This window comes from Alexandromys fortis, unplaced genomic scaffold (genome assembly GCF_014885135.2).
Source record: "Alexandromys fortis isolate MF-2015 unplaced genomic scaffold, M_Fortis_MF-2015_v1.1 scaffold_109, whole genome shotgun sequence".
Classification (NCBI taxonomy): Eukaryota; Metazoa; Chordata; class Mammalia; order Rodentia; family Cricetidae; genus Alexandromys; species Alexandromys fortis.
The window spans coordinates 772,450-793,680 of record NW_026068005.1 but is presented as its reverse complement, the minus strand read 5'-3'; the positions used below and the strand labels follow the sequence as shown (position 1 = coordinate 793,680).

The following is a 21,231-nucleotide window of genomic DNA, read 5'->3' as shown; positions in this document are numbered from 1 at the left end:
AATTTGCGTTTGTTCTGACAGAACTGGGTGGAGTTTTGGTCACCAGAGAGAGAGGGGAGGCGAAAGAGAATGTGGAGAACTCAGACAAGGGGGTGCGGAACACAGAGGTGACGTCTGGGCTACAGAACGATGGCTTCATGTACTCTACATTTCAAAATGACTGGGAGAGTGTCTCGTCCCAGTGCAGAGATGGCTAGCACAAATTGATTGAAGTGCTGTGACCCGGAATCATTGAACATTGTGAAGATGTACCTGGTTACCGGCAAATAAGATCAATATAAAAAGATGCCTTAAACAAAAGATTTATGTCCGAAGATGACAAACCGAGTGTAAATAATAAAGTATTAGTAAAAAAAAAAAAACTTAGGGAGTGCTTGGGAGGATGAAGCAAGATCTGAGTTCAAAGGTCAGCCTGAGTAACATAACAAAACTCTGTCTCAGAAGACCAAACAAAACCGTGGGCCATAAAGTCATATATATATTAATAACTAGTCAGACAAACAGATGATAGATAAGAAATATGTAAAAATAAATCTAAATTCAGGAAGAAAATTCTGGAAAGAAATATACTATTGAGTAATAATTCTGTGAGGGTCTGCTTTATTCCCTTCTATTGTGCTAAAGGAAAGAAAATTCTGGAAATACCTTCTGTTGATAAAGTAATTTTGTTTTGGTTTATTTGTTTGTTTTATACAAAGCCTCACACTGTAGCCCAGACTGACCTGGAACTCACAGTGTAGTCCGGGCTAGCCTTAAACTTAAGGCAACCCACCTGCCTCAGTCACCTGAGTGCTGGCATTTCAGGCAGGAGTCAGCACGCTCAACTAGCTCCTCCCCTTTAACGTTTGCCTGGCTTCCATCTTGGTGAAACTCACGTTTCTAAATTCTAGAACATTATGTGTAATGATGTGTCTGTATGCACGTGTGTATGGGTGTCCATTTGTGTGTGAAGACAAGGGTTTGATCTCAGTGTCTTCCTCAATGATTCTCTTCCTTAATTTTTGAGACAAGACCTCTCACCAGACCTGGAGTTCACTGATCTGTCTACACTGGCTGGCCACTGAGTCCATGCAGCCCACTTGTCTCTTCCTCCTCTACTCTGGGCATCACACGTGTGCTACCACACCCTTTTTATTTTTTACATTGCTCCTGGGGAAATCCAACTCAAGTCCTCACGCTGCAGAGGCCAGAAGAGAACATTAGATCTCCGGGAGCTGGAATTAAATAAGGGCAGTGCGAGCCACTAGATGTGGGTGCTAAGAACTGAACTCTGGTCCTCTGCAGGAGCAGTGCACATTCTTAACCACTGAGCTGCCTCTCCAGCCCCTAAGTCACCCCTCCCTGCACCACCTGAGACCATCAGTGCTGGGTAAACAATTGTGCTGTGTGGCTTAGGCAACACTGACGGGAAACGGTCTGTATGCGGTTAATCTGAACACTTTCTTCCAGGGATTTTCAACCAATGGTTAGGCAAGCCATAGCCTCATAACCTGTGGTGAGAGAGAGTCCCATTCAGTTTTTCTGGGACTCAGTTTACCTGTGAGAAAAATGGGAACGAGAAAGAGAACACTTCCCTCCTGGTATTGTGTGAGACAGCGTTGTCGGACTTCCATACTGTATCATGGAGGCCCATCTAGTAAATCCCCTTTAATACATGTTCATTCTATTAGTTCTGTTCCTCTAGAGGACTCTGGCTCATTCAATGTTGTTGAGATGAGATTACGCATATATCAAACACTCAAGGTGACATTACTTATCTAATCTTGCCATCTGTCCTTGCCTGTCCTCACTTGTCCTCTTTGAATCTATCTTAGGGCCACGTCCTCTGGGGACAAATCTCCTGGGGCTAAAGCTTTGTGGCACTTAGATACAGAAAACACGTGATGTCTTTCCATAGTGCCACCAGGGACATATCTTCATGACATCACAGTGGCTGGAGGACTAGAGATGAGGTTTAGTGTGAACCCAAGAATTACGGACGACTGCAGCCTGCAGAGACTTGGAAAGCCAGTTACAATTGAAGTACAAACATGAGGCTTGTGCATAAAGGGTATTCTTTGTCTAATTCATCTGCCAGCCTAAACAAACATACACCGTGTGTGTGTTTGTCTGTCTGTCTTCTGTCTGTGTCTGTGTGTCTGTCCATGTGGAGACCAGGGGAAAAAATTGAGTGTCATTCCTCAGGTCTCACCCATTTTGGATAAAGAGGTTCTTAAACTTATTACTGTGAGGTTAAGTGGTGGCCAGCCAGTCCCAGGTGCTGGGTTACCTTGCCTGGCTTCTCATGTGGGTTCTTGGGATCAAACTCAGTTTGTTGTGTCTGCAAGGCAAATCTTTAAGAAATGAGCCATCATCCCAGACCCAAACACACACACACATTTTCATGCAGAGTTGTGCACACATTTTTTTCCTACCATGTGTTGCAGTATTGCTAAAGACAGTAAGTTGGGCAAGAATCAAGAGTCCTGGGTTCCAGACCTATCCATGTCATTAACACTGAGGATGCATGGAAAACTACGGCTCCCCTCATGCTCAAAATGAGCAGCTTTGACTTTACGCTCAAAAATCCTGAAGCTGAGGTTCTAGTTTGGATATGGCAATGGGATTTCTGGCTCATTAACACTTCTTATTTTAAGTCAACAGGTCTGAGGTACAGATTTGTTTGGACAACCAGAATGCAAGAGCTGAACAGTAGGTTTTATTTACTCACTGACAAGCTAGGGAAAAATATGGGTTTCCCAATAAGCCATCCACAAACTGTAGGTAACTTACAAGAGAGCTGTTGACTGGGGGTCAGGTGCACCAGGCTTGTGGCCAGCTCTTGTTTATTTCTGAACCTTCTCTGTGACCTACATACTCTACTCTTGAAGAAGAGCCGGTGGTTCCCAGAAGGACAGGAAAAAAAAAACAGATAATAAACAGAACATCTAAGAAGAAACATTGTACTGGGCAGTGGTGGTGTACACTTTTAATCCCAGCACTCAGGAGGCAGAGGCAGGTGGATATCTCTAAGTTCAAGGCCACCCTGGTCTACAAAGTGAGTTCCAGGACAGGCTCCATAGCTACACAGAGAAACCCTGGCTTGAAAACCAAAAATAAAAAAAGGAAGAGAAGGAGAAGGAGGAGGAAGAGAGGAAGAAGAAGGAGGAGGAGGCGGAGGAGGAGGAGAAAGAAGAAGAAGAAGGAGGAGGAGGAGGAGGAGGAGGAGGAGGAGGAGGAGGAGAAGAAGAAGAAGAAGAAGAAGAAGAAGAAGAAGAAGAAGAAGAAGAAGAAGAAGAAGAAGAAGAAGAAGAGTGCATTCCTTACATTGGGTATTTGGTTTGGGGTGGGGTGTGTGTGTGTGTGCGTGCATAGAGGTCAAAGAAGTTTCAAATATTATTCTATTAATCAGGTTTTTTATACAGGGTCTCTCACTGCCTGGAGAATACCAAGAAGGCTAGGCTGAGTGGCCCAAGAGGCTCAGGAAGGCCCTTTGTCCCTGCCTCCTCAGTGCTGGAATTACAAGCACTCAATACCACAACAGGCTTTATACATCTGGAGATTGAACTTAGGTCCTTATGTCTGCAAGACAAGCACTTTACCAGTGGAGTTTTCCTCTCTCCTCCATGGGAAGCTGGTTGTCTATGCAGAATTATTTTAAATTATTCATTCCACCAATACTCTGGAGCTTTACAACATTATAACCTGGAGACAAGTGTGTTAAAGAATAATACAAGAGCCTTGATGTCATGGGGCCACTTCCTAAAAACTCTGGGATTTAAAGTTACATTGAAATACATTATTAGAGTCACAAAATGCTAAGGCTCCCCTTAGAAGGGCAGTTCTGGGGCTGAGGAGATGACTCAGTTAGCAAGATACATGCTGCTCAAGCCCGAGGCCATGAGTTCAAGCCCTGGCACCCACATCAAAACCAGATATGGGGTACGCACCTGTGATCCCCACATGGAAGAGGTAATGCTGGGATCCCTGGGGCTCGCTACTCAGACACACTAGCTGAATCAATGAGTTCCCGCCCAGTGAGAGACCATGTCTCAAAAGAGATGTGGGCTGGAGAGATGCCTCAGTGTTTAAGGGTGAGTCTTCCATTCCCAACATCCGTGTCACACAGCTCACAGCCACCTGTAATTCTATTTCCAGGGGATTCAATGCCTCTATGACTAACGGCAGTTGTTTGTACATAGCCCTACATACACCACCACCACCACCACCACCACCACTACACATATACATATGTGATACAGTCATACAGCACCCAAACACAGAATCAACATCCCCCCCACCAAAGGATTCATTGGTTAAAGCTTCAATTAAAGCTGTGGATGTCTCTATGATAGAATCCTTCCCCCTAATTTCAGTAAAATCCATCACAGTGATGCAATGTCTAAGCATGGAGGAATCTTACGCTCCAGTGAGCCGCTTCCTTGCTGTAAAAGCAGGTGGGAGCCACCGAGAGCCCAGGCTCAGGAAACAGAATGCCAGGCTGGATTACAGCACTAGAGGTTGCCAGTCACTTGGCCTCTGAAAAGTTAGGCAACCCCTCTTCGCCCGGTTCCATCATGTGTGGACTGGGGTCAGCGATTTGACTGTGATAAGGGAATTCCCACACAGAGGGTCTTCAGCACAGGATCGATTGATGATACAGAGTTTAAAGGACAGTGATGAGCCAGGAGATGGCTCCGTTCACAGAGCGCTTGCTTCTGGAGTATGAGGAAGACCTGAGGTCGCACCTCAGAACCCACATTAAAAACCCAGGTGTGGTGGTGCCTGCTGGAAATCCTAGCTCTGGAAGAGGGAGACTTGAGGATGCTGGGGCTTGCTGGCCTGCTAGCCTGGCCAAGTCAGTCAGCCAGGCCAGCGAGAGACCCTGACTCAAACACAAAGGTGGACAGCTCCTGAGGAGCCACACCTGAGCTGACCTCGTGCCTCTTTAGACGCATACAGCTTCATGGGCACATGCGCAGGAGCAGACATGTGCACGCACACACACACACAAACAAGCAGGTCCAGCCAGTGAGAATCCACTTCCCTTCCTTTGTTCCTGAAGCTCCTACTTTGGGTGCTAACATCAACCAAGTTTCCAATAGTTAGGGACCTTGTGTGTGCGTGGGGTGATATTCACCTCTATGCAAAAATCTCACAACCAGGGCACATGCATAGAGTCCACTGTGTCTGTGCTGTGTTGGGGTTACACATCTGACACTCACTGTTCTTCATTCTTTGTTTTGCCAACAAAATACACAGCCCTGTATGGTAACGCTGCCAGCCCCAGGAGCCAAATGATTCAGGGTGCAATAAAAAGCCAAGGCTCTTATAACTACCCCATAATTATTCTATCAACTCATCCAAAGCTCATCTCAACTGTTCCATTTTGCTCTAATTGGTCTGCCCACTAATTCTAAATTACTATGCTATTTGCTTTTTTACAACAAGAGGGGAAAGATCAAATCCCATGCACGTTGAAAGAAAGGAAAACGTGAGTGTCTTGCAGCGGTTCTCCAGGCCTGTCCCTTCCTAAGGACCAGCCTGCTGGTGTCCTGACAGATGGGGAGGGTGGACCCCACCCCTCACAGTGCTTGTTTAATGAGGCCCTGGGTAATCACAGCTCCGCATTCAATCTGCCCTATTAAAGCCAAGGGTAGTTAAGGGAATGACAGAATGAGGGTCTGTGTTTAAGACTGACGTCTGTGTACACAGTGCTTTTATTAACCATTAACATGCTTTGTGGGGGGGTGGGGGAGTGGGAGCTCCTGATTCAAAACAGTGGAAGAGATACGCAATTTACAACCATCACTAATTTAATGGCTTGTAGCTGGGTGAGGAGGCGGGGCCGAGTGTGTGTGAACGTCACCAAACATCAATTAGGGAACTACCCTCCAGCTTGTTAAAAGTTTACATGCCAAAAACTGTCCTCAACAGAAAAAGGCTGGGACATGGTACTCACATTTGTAATGGTCCAGGGCTGACAGACAATGGGGGACATGCCATTTCCAGGTTTCTGGAATTCATTTTGCTATTTTGTTGTTGTTGATGGTGGTGTTGTTTTGCAGTGCTTGGGAACTAAACCCATAGCCTCACACGAGCTACACCATCACTGCACCTCCTAGGAATATCTGTTTTTATGTATACGTGTATACATGTATGCATATGTGTATATGTGTATGATTGGCATATAGATGTTGGAATATTGTAATATTTGTTTATGTGTATACATGTATATATGGATATATTTGTGTGAGTGCATGAATTGCTTGTATGTATATATGCATGTATAAGTTGGTGTGTGAGTATATTTGTGTATATGAATATACATACATGTGTATGTGAATATATGTGTATACAGTCATGTGTGTTTGTAGGTGTTAATGTGTGTACATGTGTGCTTGTACATATATGGCAATTGTGTTTATAGGTATGTGCATATATGTATGAATATTCTTATGTGTACATGAATATGTGTATATGTGCATAAATGTTCATGTTCATGTGTATATATTGAGCTATGATGATGTCCTATCAGATCCATCTCTGAGCTTCTCAGTCTTCTTCAGTTTCTGAACATCTTTCTGCTTCATGAAAGGCAACTACTATTAATTAATTAATTAGAGGCACATCAATGACTTCCCTAAATAGGGAACACTATCAACTACTTCTGAGACTTCCCAGCAGACCTGGTGGCAGGCTTCTAACCTCAGCATCTCCTCTAACAAGCAGCATCTCCCAAGGCGGTTTCATATGCTTATGATGACAGGCGTCGGTGGCCCTCTGTAAAGTCTGGGATAGATCAGTTTAAAGATGAGCAAGTGTTCCCACCACACGCTGCAGGCTGGTTCCCACTGTCAACTTGACCCAACCTAGAGTCACCCAGACAGAGAACTCCAGAAGGGATCGTCTAGACCAGGCCAGCCTCTGAGCATGTCTGCTGCAGGCTGCCTTAGGGAAGACCAAGACTGAAAGTCAATGGCACCATTGGCCAGGCTTTGGGCCTGGACTGTGTAAGAACAAGAAAAGCTAGCTGAATAGTTGTCATGCACAGATCCATTTCTCTCTGCTTTGACTTCAGGTGCAAGGTGAGCAGCTGCTTCAAGCTCCTGTCCCTGTGACGTCCCTACAATGACAGACCGTAACCTGTGAGTATGAACTAAAATAAAGCCTTTCTCCCCTAAGTTGCTTTTTGTCAGGATACTTTATTACAGCAACATAGAATACACACATGCACACACACACATGCATGCACACATGTGCACACACATATGCATGCACTCATGAGTGCTCACACACATGCATGCATACATGTGCACACACACTCTGTCAGAGAACACTGAACTGAAGCACCTGCCACTTTAACCATAGCCCGATTCCCAAACACTGAACTACTAACTAATTCAAGTTAATGTAGAGACCCACCAGCTGCCTGAAAGAGCAGGAGAATATTCTAGAAATGCATCTTGAGATTCCCAAATGGACCCTAGAGATGAGGCTCTGTGAAAAGGCTTGCTTCAGATGCATGGATGGCTTCTTTTCAAGTGACACATATTCAAAATGAGAAAAATCTCACCCAGGCTCACCAGGAACAAATGCAGTTGGTAGCATTTCAGTTTCTTTTTCCATGGCTTTCCCCAACCTATTAGAGTCAGGACACGGTCTAGAGTTCTCTATTTTATCTCATGAATGCATTCCACAAGTGTCTCGTGTGTGTGTGTGTGTGTGTGTGTGTGTGTGTGTTATGGGAGGATACATCCACATAAGTGTGCAGATGTGCATGCTTGTGCACTCCCATGTTCACATGTAGAGGGCAGACTTGAAAAAGAGTCTCGCATTGACCCAGAATCTTGCTATTTTACTTCAGCTTCCCTGCCTCCAATGCTGGAGTTATAGGCACTTGTGGCCAAGCCCAGCCTTTTTCAGAGATGCCAGGGATTCAAACTCGTGTCCTCAAGCTTACACAATAAGCCCTCTTACCAGTGAGCCGTCGCAACTCTCCGGCCCCACTGTAACAATTCTGCACAGAAGGGAGTATAACAGTGCAGCTGGGCAAATAAACTCCAGCTCCATAAACACTGCAGAAAATCTGGATTAGTCAAGCAATCAACTTGGGCTGAGGTCTCTGGAGTCACATCTTTAAAAGCCATTTTAGTTTTAGTGATAGCCTTTGCCTCTTTAAGTGAATCACCTGATGCTGGCCATGACCTCCTCAGAGGAGACTTCAGTATTATGTAAAAGAATTCTGATCAGAGAGTCCATTTGAAGGAATTTTGTTTCTGAGAAAATGGCCAAGTGGATGAAAAGTTGTTCAAGGATCTCAGAGGCTGCATAACAGGAAAAAAAGCACACGTGGTTTTGGTTTTGGTTTCTTTTGAGACAGGGTATTGGCTTAGGGTTTTCATTGCTGTGAAGAGACACAATGACCACGGCAACTCTTTAAAAGAAACATTTAATTGGGGCGATTCTCTTGCAGTTTCAGAGGTTCAGTATATCACCATCATGACGGGGAGCATGGCAGCGTGCAGGCAGACAGAGCACTAGAAGAGCTGACAGTCCTACATCTTGCAGGCAAGAGGAAGTCGATTGACAGTCACACTGGGGGAAGCTTGAGCGAAAGAAACCCCAAAGCCCACCCCCACAATGACACTTCCTCCAACAAGGCCACACCTCCTAATAGAGTCACTCCCTTTGGGGACCATTTTCTTTCAAACCATCACACTTACATTGGTCTGAAACTCACTGTGTAATCAAAGATGAACTGATATTCCTATCTTAACCTTCTGCGTGCTGGGATTAGGGCCCTGTTTATGTGGTGCTGGGAACCGAACCCAGGGCTTGGTGTAGGCAAGTACCCTACCAAGTGAGCTGTGCCAGCAGCCCGCACAGTGTTCTCTGAAAGACAAGATGCTGCACGCAGACACACAACATTTAGAGCCCATCACGAGTTTTAAATCTCAAAGAATCCCCACTCTAGAAAAGTCCACGGAGACAGAGGCAGGATATACAACAGACACATAGCATGGACCCAGTTTTGTTGCCTATGAACCTGGGCACGTATAAAAGAGATGGAAATAAAAAATCTACCTTCCTTATTTTCTCTAGATGGCAGGATAAAGGGTAATCTTTGTTTTCACACCGTGGTATGCTTTACTTTGAAAGTGAACATACACTAACCAGAAAGCTAGGAAATCCCATTTAGAACACATACACCTTTTGCAAATGGCTTTGGAGAGCTATGAAAAGGAAACTGAGGCACTCAAGTGGGGACTGTAAGGTCGTTACCCAAGACTCTTACAGAAATGCAGTTGGGTAAGTGACACTGGGTGGTCATTAATGTCACTTCCAACAGAGCAGCCAGCCCAGCCCTTCCCGGGATCCCTTAGGAATCCATGGCCCTGTTTGTGGTAGGTAACACTGACTGTCATCTTCCTGGGGTCTAGATCACCTAGAAGACAAGTGTCTGGCAAGGACATGTCTAGACCAACCAGACTGGGGCGGACAACATCACTCCATAAGCCGGGTTCTGAACCGAATATGAAGGAGAAAGAGAGTGACCGCCAGAGCTTGCCTCCCTCTTTCTCCTGACTGGGTAGGGAGGCCGATGTGACCAGCTGCCTGACTGCCACCATGATGTCCTCCCACAGTGAGCTGACTGCACCGACAGACTCTGAGCCTAAGTCAACACCTCCGTCCTCAGGTCACTAGGATTTTGTCAGACCAACAGAAAAGTAATGGGTTCACCATTAGAGCCTCACATCATCACCCCCTCCCCCAGGTATCCTCCTTTGATATGGGATGGTCCTTTGAAATGGACCTCAGTTTCCTCAACTGTCGCCCATCTTCCACTGTGGATACACTCAGATTTAGGCAGCTGACAAAGAAAAAGAAACAAAACAAAACCAAAACAACAACAATAATAAAAACACCTCATGATTGTCCTTCCAGAATCAAATGGATCTCAGAGGAATTAAAAAAAAAAGCCTGCTTCAATCAACCTACCAAAACCATTCGCATTCTACAGAAGAAGAAAGAAGCCTGAATAACGGCTTTCAGGCTTTTTCATTAACTCACTAACAGATGCCTTCTGTGGAACTAAATCTAATAACCTGGCCTTCCCTCTAGGGTTGGGAGGAGAATAAATCAAAGTAATTATGTCTGGAAAGTCGCTAATGTGCAAATTTACTTTCTCCCACAATAAATTTCTCCTACACACAAGCATGAATACATACAAATTCACACAGCATACATTTCTTTTGATGATTTTTTAAAATTATATATACATAAATATGTATATATGAACATACATACATACAAACACACACACAAAGCCTTGTGTGGTTTGTACACACAAGTTTAGTGCCCTTGGAGGCCAGAAGAAGGCACTGGATCCCAGTAACTGCAGTTAAAGGCCGTTGTAACTTGTGTGATATGGATGCTGCAAACTAAACCCAGGTCCTTTGGAAAAGCGACAAGCACTCTTAACGACCGATCTATCTCTCCATCCTGCTGCTTCCTTTGAAGTGGACCAGTCCAGAGTCAAAAAAACAGAATCCAAGAAGAGAGTGTTCCCCCATCTTTCTGCATGTCCTCAGTGAGGCTTGGATTCTTCTGAGCTTCAGTGAACATTTTTATTGTCAGCGTCTAACACAGTGCGGTTGTAATGTATAGAAGGGAGTAAGGCAATTCGTAGCCATCCTACTTTGCCACAAGCTAGTACCCATTGAGGAGCCTTGGGTGTAACTCAGCTGGCAGAGTGCTTACCTCACAGGCATGAAGCCCTGGGTGCATCCCCAGTACCACATACACGACACCCCAGGTCCGGTACCACACAGCTGTAATCCCAGCACTCCAAAGGCGAAAGCAGGAGGATAGAAGGTCAGGATCATCCTGGCCAGCCTGAGCTGCATGAAATCCGTCAGTTCATTTGCTTAAATGCCACTGAAAACGTGATCTGGAAGACAGCTGCAGGAGGGAGTACCCCGAGACTGAGTCAGGAAGTGGGGTGAGCCTGACTGGGTTCAGGGCAAGGCTTAGCTGTATATATGTTCAGCACAAAGCCACAATCTTGGGGCCAGAGAGAAATGGTTCAGCAGTGAAGGGCTCCTGCTACCCTTCAAGAGGACAGGGGTTCGGTTCCCAGCACCTACATCAGGTGGCCCACACCTGTCTGTAACTCCAGCTCCAGAGCATCTGACATCCTTTTCTAGCCTCTGAAGCCCTCCACATACATGTTGGCATAAACACACCTGTACACACAATTAAACATCTGAAAACCGAATGATCATGATCTAAGTCTCCGACATGCCCAAAGCCCTGCGCTTCTGTGCTTGAGAGTCTGCGGGTAGAAGATGCTCATCTTGGCTAACTCCAGCCCCTGCGGTTATGGTGGGGTGCACCATGAACAAAGAGACTGCTCCCTTCCTCACTTCCAGACAGCGCATGACAAGCCTCAAACGCTGTGAGGTTCCCCGTGAACATGTCAGCCAGGCTGGTGTTGATGAACTGTTTCAAGGCAAAAAACGCAGACAGAAGTATGACTCGGAGTCCTTTCATCACCTCCCCCCCCCCCAGCTTTCACCAGTCCAGTCTCCCCCGCCACCCTCCTTTGCTTTAATAGGGTGTGATATCTGCCAATGTCAATCCCATAATAGAGAAGTGTGTACTTGATTCTGACCGTGCTCACCACGGCCGCAGACAATCGCATCTCTGGAAAAGCAGAATGGCCGGCTCATTGTGAGCCAAGCGAGCCAGGCTTTGTGTCGTCTTTTGTTTGCGGGCCCTGTCCCTTGCTTTAGTTACTCATGACATTAAGCAAAGCAACCGAATCCTCCCTGCAGCTGTGCCCGCGCAGCGAGGAGCGCCTGGGGAGTGGGCCAGGCTGCACGTGCATATAAACTAGGTGAGCTTAACATTTCCTGCATATGCTCCTCATTCCCGCGTGCATTTGGGGCTGGCAGCATTTCTAGTCCCCGCAGCCACTCCACGAACAATCAAGATTGCAGATCGGTGGTGAACAACCACCCACCGTGCCTGGGGACCGGCAGGTCTCAGGTCTATTTCACGCTGTGGTCCAAACAGCTTTCTTTCTTACCCAAAATGCAGTCAGGGCTGGGACACACACTAAAAGATTTTAAAACTCGTGGCCTAACTGTCTCTGGGTGTGTTCATGTGTATGTGTTTGTGTGGGTGCATGGGGAAACCATAGGACAATGCGGGTGTCTTTCCTCAGGCATCATATACCTTAGCTGTTTTGTGTTTAAGATTTTATACTGTAATTACATGTACATGTGTCTGGGTGTGGGAATGTGCATGTGTGTGTGATGTGCCTGTGGAGGCCAGAAGAGGGTCTAGACTCCTTTGGGGCAGGAGTCACACAAGAACGCCTTGTGAGCTGCCCAATGCGATGCTGGGAATGATTCAGGTCCTCTAAAAGATCGCATTTGCTCTAACCACTGAGCAATCTCCCCGGCCCTCACTTTGTTTAATTTTAGCTTTTCTGAGACAAGGTTTCTCACTGACCTGAACTCACCAGATAGGCCAGGCTAGGTAGCCAGAGAGCTCCAGGGATCTTCCTGGTCACCTCCCCAGTTCTGGGATTACAAGCACACACCGCCACGCCCAGCTTTTTAAAAGGAGGCTCGTAGGCTAGAATTCGGGTCCTCGTGTCTGTGTGGCAGCATAATTTACCAACTGAGCTATCTCTCCAGCCCTTGTCTCTTATTAAAGAAAAGTAAACCCTACATTGCAGACACAAGATTCATAATCAAGTCATAAGAAGTGTTATTGCTTAAAATAACAAAAACTGAAGCAATTCAGACCTCCTGACAGACTGTTAAATAGTGCCAATAACTCTGACGTCAATAGAAAGAACAGATTGGGGATATAAGAAAGAGATTTGGGAAATGTTCTTGGCTTTGACTTGGGAGAAAAGCAGGTTACAGGGCAATATGTAGAGAAAGGTCTAAGTTTCATTCTCACGCCCAGCTACACATGTGTGCAAACAGCATATATCTGCCTGTTCTACTTGATTTGCGCAGGAAATATGCTGGAAGTGCATTGCACCAAATGCCCGTGGTGATCACCATTCACAGAGAAGGGTAGAGGGATGAGAAGGGTAGCCATGGGTACGGGAAGGCTTTAAAGTCTGTCTCCACTTAAAGGCCGTTATTCTTCCCATATGCACCACAGAAGTAATTGGGGACACGAATGAGACATATTCTTTTTTCCTTTTAAGAAACAATACGGAGCCTCCTGCATTCACAGTCACGTTAGTTTTCTTGGCTAGCAAGCCAGCTGAGCTCACAGCATTAATTATAACCAGAGCACTTCACCCCGAGGCTTAATAACTCGCCCATGGCTTCCCAGTTCTCTTATAATCACAATTTCCTCCAGAGGCTCATGAGGCCCCAGCTGTGAGGCCCCTCACTCCTTAGGTCAAGCCTCGGCAACTCATTTTTCTGACTCTCAAATGCAGTCAGCGGGTTCCTCCTTAAGTGCCCCGTGGCTAACTCTGTCTAGGAATGCCAAATGTCCACACAGGCTTCTTGTAGCCAACCTCAGTATAGGTTAAGTATCATCTCTAAGAAGTGGCTGCCCTTGACCCCCAGCTTCAAAGACACCCTCCCCACAACCCACCTGTGGTGTGGGAGGTCCTTCTGTCTATGTGTTGCTTTTTTTGGTTAATGAATAAAGAAACTGACTTGGCCTGATAGGGTAGAACAGAGCTAGGTGGGGGAAAACTAAACTGAATGCTGGGGAAAAGAAGGTGGAGTCAGGAGAAGCCATGTAGCCCTGCTGGAGACAGATGCTCTGGCTTACCCGGTAAGCTACAGCCTCGTGGCAATACACAGATGAATAGAAATGGGCTAAATTAATATGTAAGAGTTAGCCATTAAGAAGCTAGAGCTAATAGGATCAGAAGTTCAAGGCCAACCTTGACTATATAGTGAGTATGGGGTCAGCCTTGGCTACATCAGCCTATTTCAAAAAGTAAAAATAAAAGGAGCAAATGTGTTTCTTGGTTGAAGACGCTGAAGAGTAAATGTTGGGAGAGGCTATCATCCAAGCCCCAAACCTCTCTAAACGAACAAACAAACAAAACTAGGAGGAGAGAAACACGTCAGCTCTGGCTGTTCAATCACCCCCAAGAGAGTCACAGAAAGGGGGGGGCTTATACTCTTCATTTAAAGCTTGAGCAACTTTCTCCCCAAACTTGGTTTTGTTTGGTTGTTTGTCATTGAGACAGAGTCTATTATAGCCAAAGCTGCCCTTGAACTCACTACACAGCCAAAGATAACTCAAACTTCTAATCTCCCTGCCTCCACCTCCTGAGTTCTGGGATTGTAGACAACACTACCATGTCTTATTTCATGAGTATTTTGGGGGATGACATTTCAGTGCTATTGGGAAGCAAGACTACATACCCTTTTCTCTAACACACACACACACACACACACACACACACACACAGCCCTCACCAACACATGCTTAAGCCTCATGCCTGTCCTGGCAAGATTTTCCTTTGACTCTGAAAGGCTTTTGACAATAGAGGCCATCCCCTTCTTACTTCAGGAAGACAGGACCCTCTCTTCAAGTCAAGTGAGCTCAGACTATCCCGAAAGACTCCTCCTGCCTCACATCCCAGACATTGAGGGTTCCTGGGAAATCTTCCTCTCTTCTAGAGCAGCTCCTGCTGTTGACAGAACACGTTCAGGGCGGCTGTGATGTGAAGGGGACTAGAGAACAGAGAGTCCTCCCCTAGCTAGTCGGATTTAGGGCCAGGCCAAGCACCCCGCAAGAAGCTGGGGAAGATGCGAGGCTCCGGGGCCAGAAGTGACCCACCAATCTGTCACCTCTCTGGAGAATCGGTTACTTACCTATTTATTTTAGGCGAACGGCATATGCCACGGCACTCAGAGAACAACCTTCAGAAGTCAGTCTCCTCCTTCTACCGCATGGGTCCCCGGGCTTGAACTCGGGCCAGCAGGATTGGCGGCAAGCACCTTTACCTGCTGGGCCATCTCACCGGCCTGGCATCAGCTACTTTTCTTTTTTAGATTTTGGCGTTGTTCCCAAACTTCACACACAGGCTAGCTGATGCCAGGCATCGAAAGGGCAGGCGCCATTGGAGCCATTCTGTTAACCCGGAGTTCTCATGCCAAGTCATTTGCTCAGCAAATTGAAAAAGAGAGCAGCATTGTTTCCCCGGGTGTGAACCGGTGTGCCCTGTTTATTTCACTTGGAACCCGCACGGTGCGTCTCCAGGCCTCTAAGAACACCCGTTTCAGAACACTCAGATCCATGCACGCTCCGACACACCGCTGAGCATCCTGCTAGCCGCACACACATTTGGAACTGGAGTGCAGCGTCTTTGGGCTGTGTTGCTGACTCAGTTGAGGAAGGAAAGCCTGTAGAAGTGAGCAATGCCCCCCATCTGCTGCCACCTCTCACTCTGAAGGAGCTGGCCCGGGGAGACAGCTGGGCCTGGGGAGCCTGGGTGGGGCCCCACCTGTGCAGCTCCCATACGTAAAATGTCAGAGGCTTCCCAAAGAGCACCAGGCTGTACCTTCTGTGGCAAGCATCCCAGCGGCCCTGGCAGCTGACAGCAGCAGGAAGCTGTCCTTCCTGTGGCCTTACAAGGTGCACGGGGCTGAGAATGGCTAAGACAGGCATGAAATTCCCAGTGTGGTTCAGCCTTGCCAAGTCTCATGTAGTCCACGCTCCTCCCCCCATCCTCTGTAATCAGCACCTCCTGCTTCCCTTGATTCCTTTCTCTTGTCTGCAAATCTCTTGCACTTTGATATTGCTTGTTTGTTTTTTGAGGCTGGGGTTCCCAGGGCATAAGGCATATTTAGCAACCGCTCTAAGGCTGACTCTACCCCCAGCCTCCTGCCTCTTCGCCTATCACAGAAGAGTCTACTGGTTAGCAGTGGTCTAAACTTGCAAGGGTCCTGTTCTAGTTTCCTTTCTGTTACTGTGACAAAACTCTCTGGCCAAAAGCATCATGGGAAGAAAGGGGTTTATTTGACTTACAGGTCCATGTCACAGTTCATTCCTGAGGGATGCCAGGGCATGAACTCAAGGCAGGAACCGTGGAGGAACCCTCGTCGCTAGCTCATTCTCTGGCTTGCTTACTTGTTCATGCTTACGTAGCTTTTTTATACAGGTCCTAGCAGGACTCCCTACCTGATGGGTGGTGCTACTGGCAGTGAGATGGGCCCTCCAATATCAATGAACAATAAAGACAATCCCCCATGGATACACACCCATGGACCAACCTGACCTAGACAATTCCTCCGTTGATGCTCCTCCTCTCTGATGACTCTAGATGTCAAGGTGATAGCTAAGGCTTCTCTGGGCCACACTGAGTGAAAGACTAGTTTCTTGGGGGCCCATGAGATGACTCAGTGGGGGAAAGCACTTGTTTGCAAGTCTGAAGTCCTGAGTTTAATCCCCAGAATTCACAGGTGCTAGGTAGCTTCATGCCAACTTGGCACAAATCATAATCATTTGGGGAGAGGGACTCTCAGTTGAGAATACGACCACAACAAACTGGCCTGGGGGGCGTTTTTGTTTGTTTGTTTTATTGATAACTGATGTGGGAGAAGAGAGCCCAGATTACTGTGGGTGGTCCTTCCTCTGGGCTGGTGGTTATAGGAGCCATAAGAAAACAGGCTGGGCCTAGCTGGGTTCTGCAGACACTGGGACTGCAAGATGGTGTCCATCGTGTCACTGAGAGACAAGCTCGTGGAGGCTAAACTTGGAGAGCTTCCAGGCTGGATATTGATGCAGGATTTCAGCCCAGTGGCATCATGGGAGCCTTTCAGAGAGATATCATCAAGCATGGAGCAAGTACATCAACATGTTCGAGTATATCGACATGTGGAGGGGCAGCGTTGCAGGCCTTAGCATGAGGCTGGCAGTCTATGTGCTTCTCAGCAATGGCATTTCCTACAAGTAACTCAGACATTAGCGTGACATAAGTACCACTGAAGAGGAGTCAGCTTCAGGGCAACGCATGCCTGAGCATAAACACCTGCCAGCTCCAGCCAGGAAGAATTCAGCTGTGGTTGAATCTTAATGTCTTGGCTGAAAACTGAAAGGGGACTGGCTCATGTTAGGAAAAAAGGAAGGAAGGAAGGAAGGAAGGAAGGAAGGAAGGGAGGGAGGGAGGGAGGGAGGGAGGGAGGGAGGGAGGGAGGGAGGGAAGAAGGAGGGAGGGGAAGGTAAAAAAGGAAGGGGAGGGAAGAAGAGAGAAAGGAAGGAAGAAAGGAAGGAAAGATGAATCATGGCCTCTGCAACAGCTCCTATTTCTAGTTCCTGCCTTAAGTTCCTGCCTTGACTTCACTGAATGACTAATGGTCTACAAACTGTAAGGTGAAATAAACCCTTTTCTTCCTCATGTTGCTTTTGGTCGTGGTGTTTTATCACAGTATAAAAACCTTAACTAAGACAGTAACCACATAAAGGTGGAAGGAAAGGACCAACTCCACAGAGTTGTCCTCTGACACCCACATATATGCCATGGTACATGCATGACCCCCCCCATCATACACACAATAATAAATAAAAATAAGTTTACAAAATTGATCACTCAAGAACTGCCCCATTGAATAGTAACTGAAAAAAATCGCACAAAATTCTCATACCCTTTCAGCTAAGTTTGTGATATTGTGGTGGGCCACAATATCTTGGACTGCACCCCATGTGGGTTGGACATGCCTGGAAGGAAATAAACATCTTCCTCCTTCACTTGTCCCCAGCCCCTCTCCTGGAGGTCTGGTCATCTGCTACCCATCCCCTTTGTGTCCCTAAATATGTCTGAACAAGAGCGTATAAATGTAAAATCCATCTATAAAACAATCTAGAAGAGACCACGTCCCCTTTCACACCGTGCTCTCCCTACTCACTGACACTGGAGTTTACCATGTGAGTGGACAAGTAAGTGCGTGGTTCTTCTGAGCAACTTCATTGCCATCCCCTGGCTCCCAGCCAAGCTCACCATCCTCTCTCTCATCCGTTGGCCAGATGGCTTCCCAGAGCTGCGAACGCCCATCTGCCTCTGCCTACCAGCAGCTCTACAGTTGCAGATGCGTGAGACCACGTGTGGGTGTTGACATGGGTGCAGGGCTCTGAACCCATCTACTTGGTGGCACTTTCTCAGCAGAGCCATCCTCCCAGCCTCGTACCCGCCTCTCTTCATCACTCTCTGACTTCTTGGACCCTCTCCTTCCGTTATTGATGGCACTAATACCTGACTGGATGTCTGCATCTCCTCCCCAATCTCTTTTTAACTTCAATCCCAGACAGAGCATCCAGCCAACACCCGGTCAGATGCAAATCCCTGTCTATTGATCCCAGCCCCAATCATCAGTCTAAATCTGTACCAACCAATGAAACACCTAGAGAACCTGGTCCTTAGCATCTCACACCAACAACTGCCGAGGCGATCAAGACTTCTAGCCTGTCTTACTGCTCATCACGCTTGCTGTTCTCTCTCACCCCTCCTAGACCAATTTAGGTATTCGGACAACTCATTCTGTCAACTTGAAACAACTTAGAGTCGCCTGAAAAGGAAGTGTCAGGTGAGGAACTGCCCAGATCAGGTTGCGGTATGGGCATGTCTGTGAGGGACAGTCTTGATTGTTAAATGATGTGGGAAGTCCCCAAAACACAGTGAAGGAGGGGACCTCCACTGTGAAAGAGAAGAGAAGATGGGGAGGTATGAAGAGATGTCTCGGTAATTACGTGTGCTTGCTGTTCTTGGCAGAGGACCCAGGTTCTATTCCCAGCACTCACATGGCCACTCACAACTGTCTGTAACTTCACTTCCGGGGATGAGCACCTGAATGTGTGTGTTCATATCCCTCTGCTCTTGGCTGTGGGTATGATGTGGCCAGCTGGGTCAAGCCCCTCCCACTGTGACATCTCTGAAACAAGAGACGGTAGCCTCCCCCAGCTGCCTTTTGTTAAGGTATTTCACCACAGTGGCAGAAATGAAACTGGGACATACACTAACGAATCTGAAGACTCTCCCCTTTGCAAACAGACTCGGCTCCCTGACTCTGCCTTCTCTCCAAGCGCATACCGAAAACCTCAATCTAGGTGAAACCCGTGATCTCCTGTGAGAGTAAATCTTGATTACTGAGGATCTTGAATCAAATAAGAGACACACCCCTGGGCAGGTCTGTGAGGGCTTTTCTAGTGGGGATTAACTGAGTGGGAGCCCCCTCCCCCAGAGTAGCAGGCTCTTAGCACCTCCAGCCCAGGGAGTCAAAGGCCCAGGAAAGAATAGCATACTGCCTGGCTTCACCTCCTGCTGTTGAGTGCCTCTCTCCACGGTCTGCTAACCACCACTACCCTCCTCAGCTGACATCAGACTCAGCTTCTTTAGTTTGCAAGTGTGGACTGAAGAACAGCAATTCAAATTTTTCTGGACTTTTTACACCAGACTGGGCCGACTGGGGTGCATTGCTGAAATGCAGTAAAGATAGACTTGGGGGCCACCAAAATGATCAGTGTTGCATTGCGGAAAGAAAGTTCAGCACACCCCTGAATGGATTTGACCAAGAGTGAGCCAAAATCTGAATTCTCCATTTCTCTCTTGTGGCTTCGGTCTATAGTTTGTGGTTTCTGGCTTGTCTATATTCCATCTCTCGTGTGTATGTCTGAGCTGTCCGTATTGCCTGTGTCCCTGACAAAGGTCTTTGCTCTGTGGTTACTGAGCAACACAGAAAGAATCACATGGAGAAGGACAGAGGCAGATTTCATAGAAATCTTTAAAAGAACTTTGTTGTTGTTGGAATATTTATTTCTTTATGTTTACATGGGAGTGTTTTGCTTGCATGTGTATATATATGCACTGTGTACATGCCTGGTGCCCTTGTAGATCAGAAGAGGGAGTCAGAGCCCTGAAACTGGAGTTACAGACAGTTATGATCTGCCGTATGGGTGCTGGGATCAAACCTTGGTCCTCTGGCGGAGCCTCTGGTGCTCTTTGCACTTCAGCACTTTTAACAGAGCTTTACAAAGGATTAAGTCACTGCCTCTGATTTCAACTAACCCCAAAGCACATAGTAGATACCAATACTTCAAAATGAGCTGCCAGTTATAGCCATGGTATTTTCAATATTTATGTCAGATATTTGTTGTATAAGATTTTTCCAACCTGTGGGTTGTTCTCAGCAAATGAACACCATAACACACACACACACACACACACACACACACACACAGAGAGAGAGAGAGAGAGCGCTTTGAGTTAGGGGCAGGGAAGAGTACATAATATGAGATTAAAGCTATAAATTATCTTAGGCAGTAAAAGCTGATAACATGGGAAATTCAAGGGAAGTGAGGTTGGCTATTACGTTGTTCCCTTTATGGCAAGTTAAACAGACTAAGTAGACAGCGGGTTATCAGGCCGAGTCCTAAGTGACCTCAAAGTGTATTATTAACTTGGCTATGAGGTCCAGCAAATGTTCCCATCTTTCTGAGTGTAAGGGATATCTCCATAAAAATGGTGTCACTACCCTGGGCATCCACAGATCAGGCAGCTGCAGTGCTCAGCGCTCTAGCAGGCAGGTGGCCAGTGGTGGACTACCCAGCTCATGCCATGTAAGCGAACCTAGTGAACACTCTGTGTCACACATGTCTGTCCAGTCAATGCTGCTCCTCTGGAGAACTCTGCCTGACACACCCTCCTTCTTCCAAAGGCAACTGATAGGGGCTGCAGAGGTGGCTCAGCAGTTAGTGCTCACACCGTTCCTGCAGGGTCTGCCCCCAGCACCCACACTGAACTGCTCATATATCTGCCCGTGTCCCCAGGTCTAAGGGCTCCAACATGCTCCTTACTTTTACAGGCATTCATGTGCTGTTTCTCAATACAGGGGCGCACACACACAATTTAAAATGGTTAAAATATATCTAGCCTTAAATTAACCAACTCAACTTGAAGTTTTTTCAAAAAAAAAACAAACTAATTGGCAGGATTTTAGGATAGTGCTTTGGGAAACAGTATGAAGTTTCCTCGAGGGGGAAGAGTTTAAAAGGATGGCCCATCAATCCAACTTGGTGTAGACCCTGAAGAACCGAAAACTGGTTCTGAGAGAGATGGGCACACTGTTACACAGCAGACTGGGTCCTAACCACAAAGGTGTGGAAACAGTGGAAATGTCCATGGATGGGTGGGTGTGGGGCCGATACACCGCATGGAATATTACTCAGACTGTGAAGACAGGGAAATTGTGTCAC

At 46.8% G+C, this 21,231-nt stretch overlaps 1 protein-coding gene and 1 pseudogene across 1 annotated transcript in view; one reads left to right on the top strand and one right to left on the bottom strand.

Moving 5' to 3' along the window:
* The window catches only part of Tmem163 (transmembrane protein 163), a 181,475-nt gene that overhangs the window by 37,928 nt on the left and 122,316 nt on the right, over window positions 1–21,231 (bottom strand). The window lies entirely within an intron of this gene.
* Window positions 16,696–16,954, top strand: LOC126513218 (ATP synthase subunit f, mitochondrial-like; annotated as a pseudogene).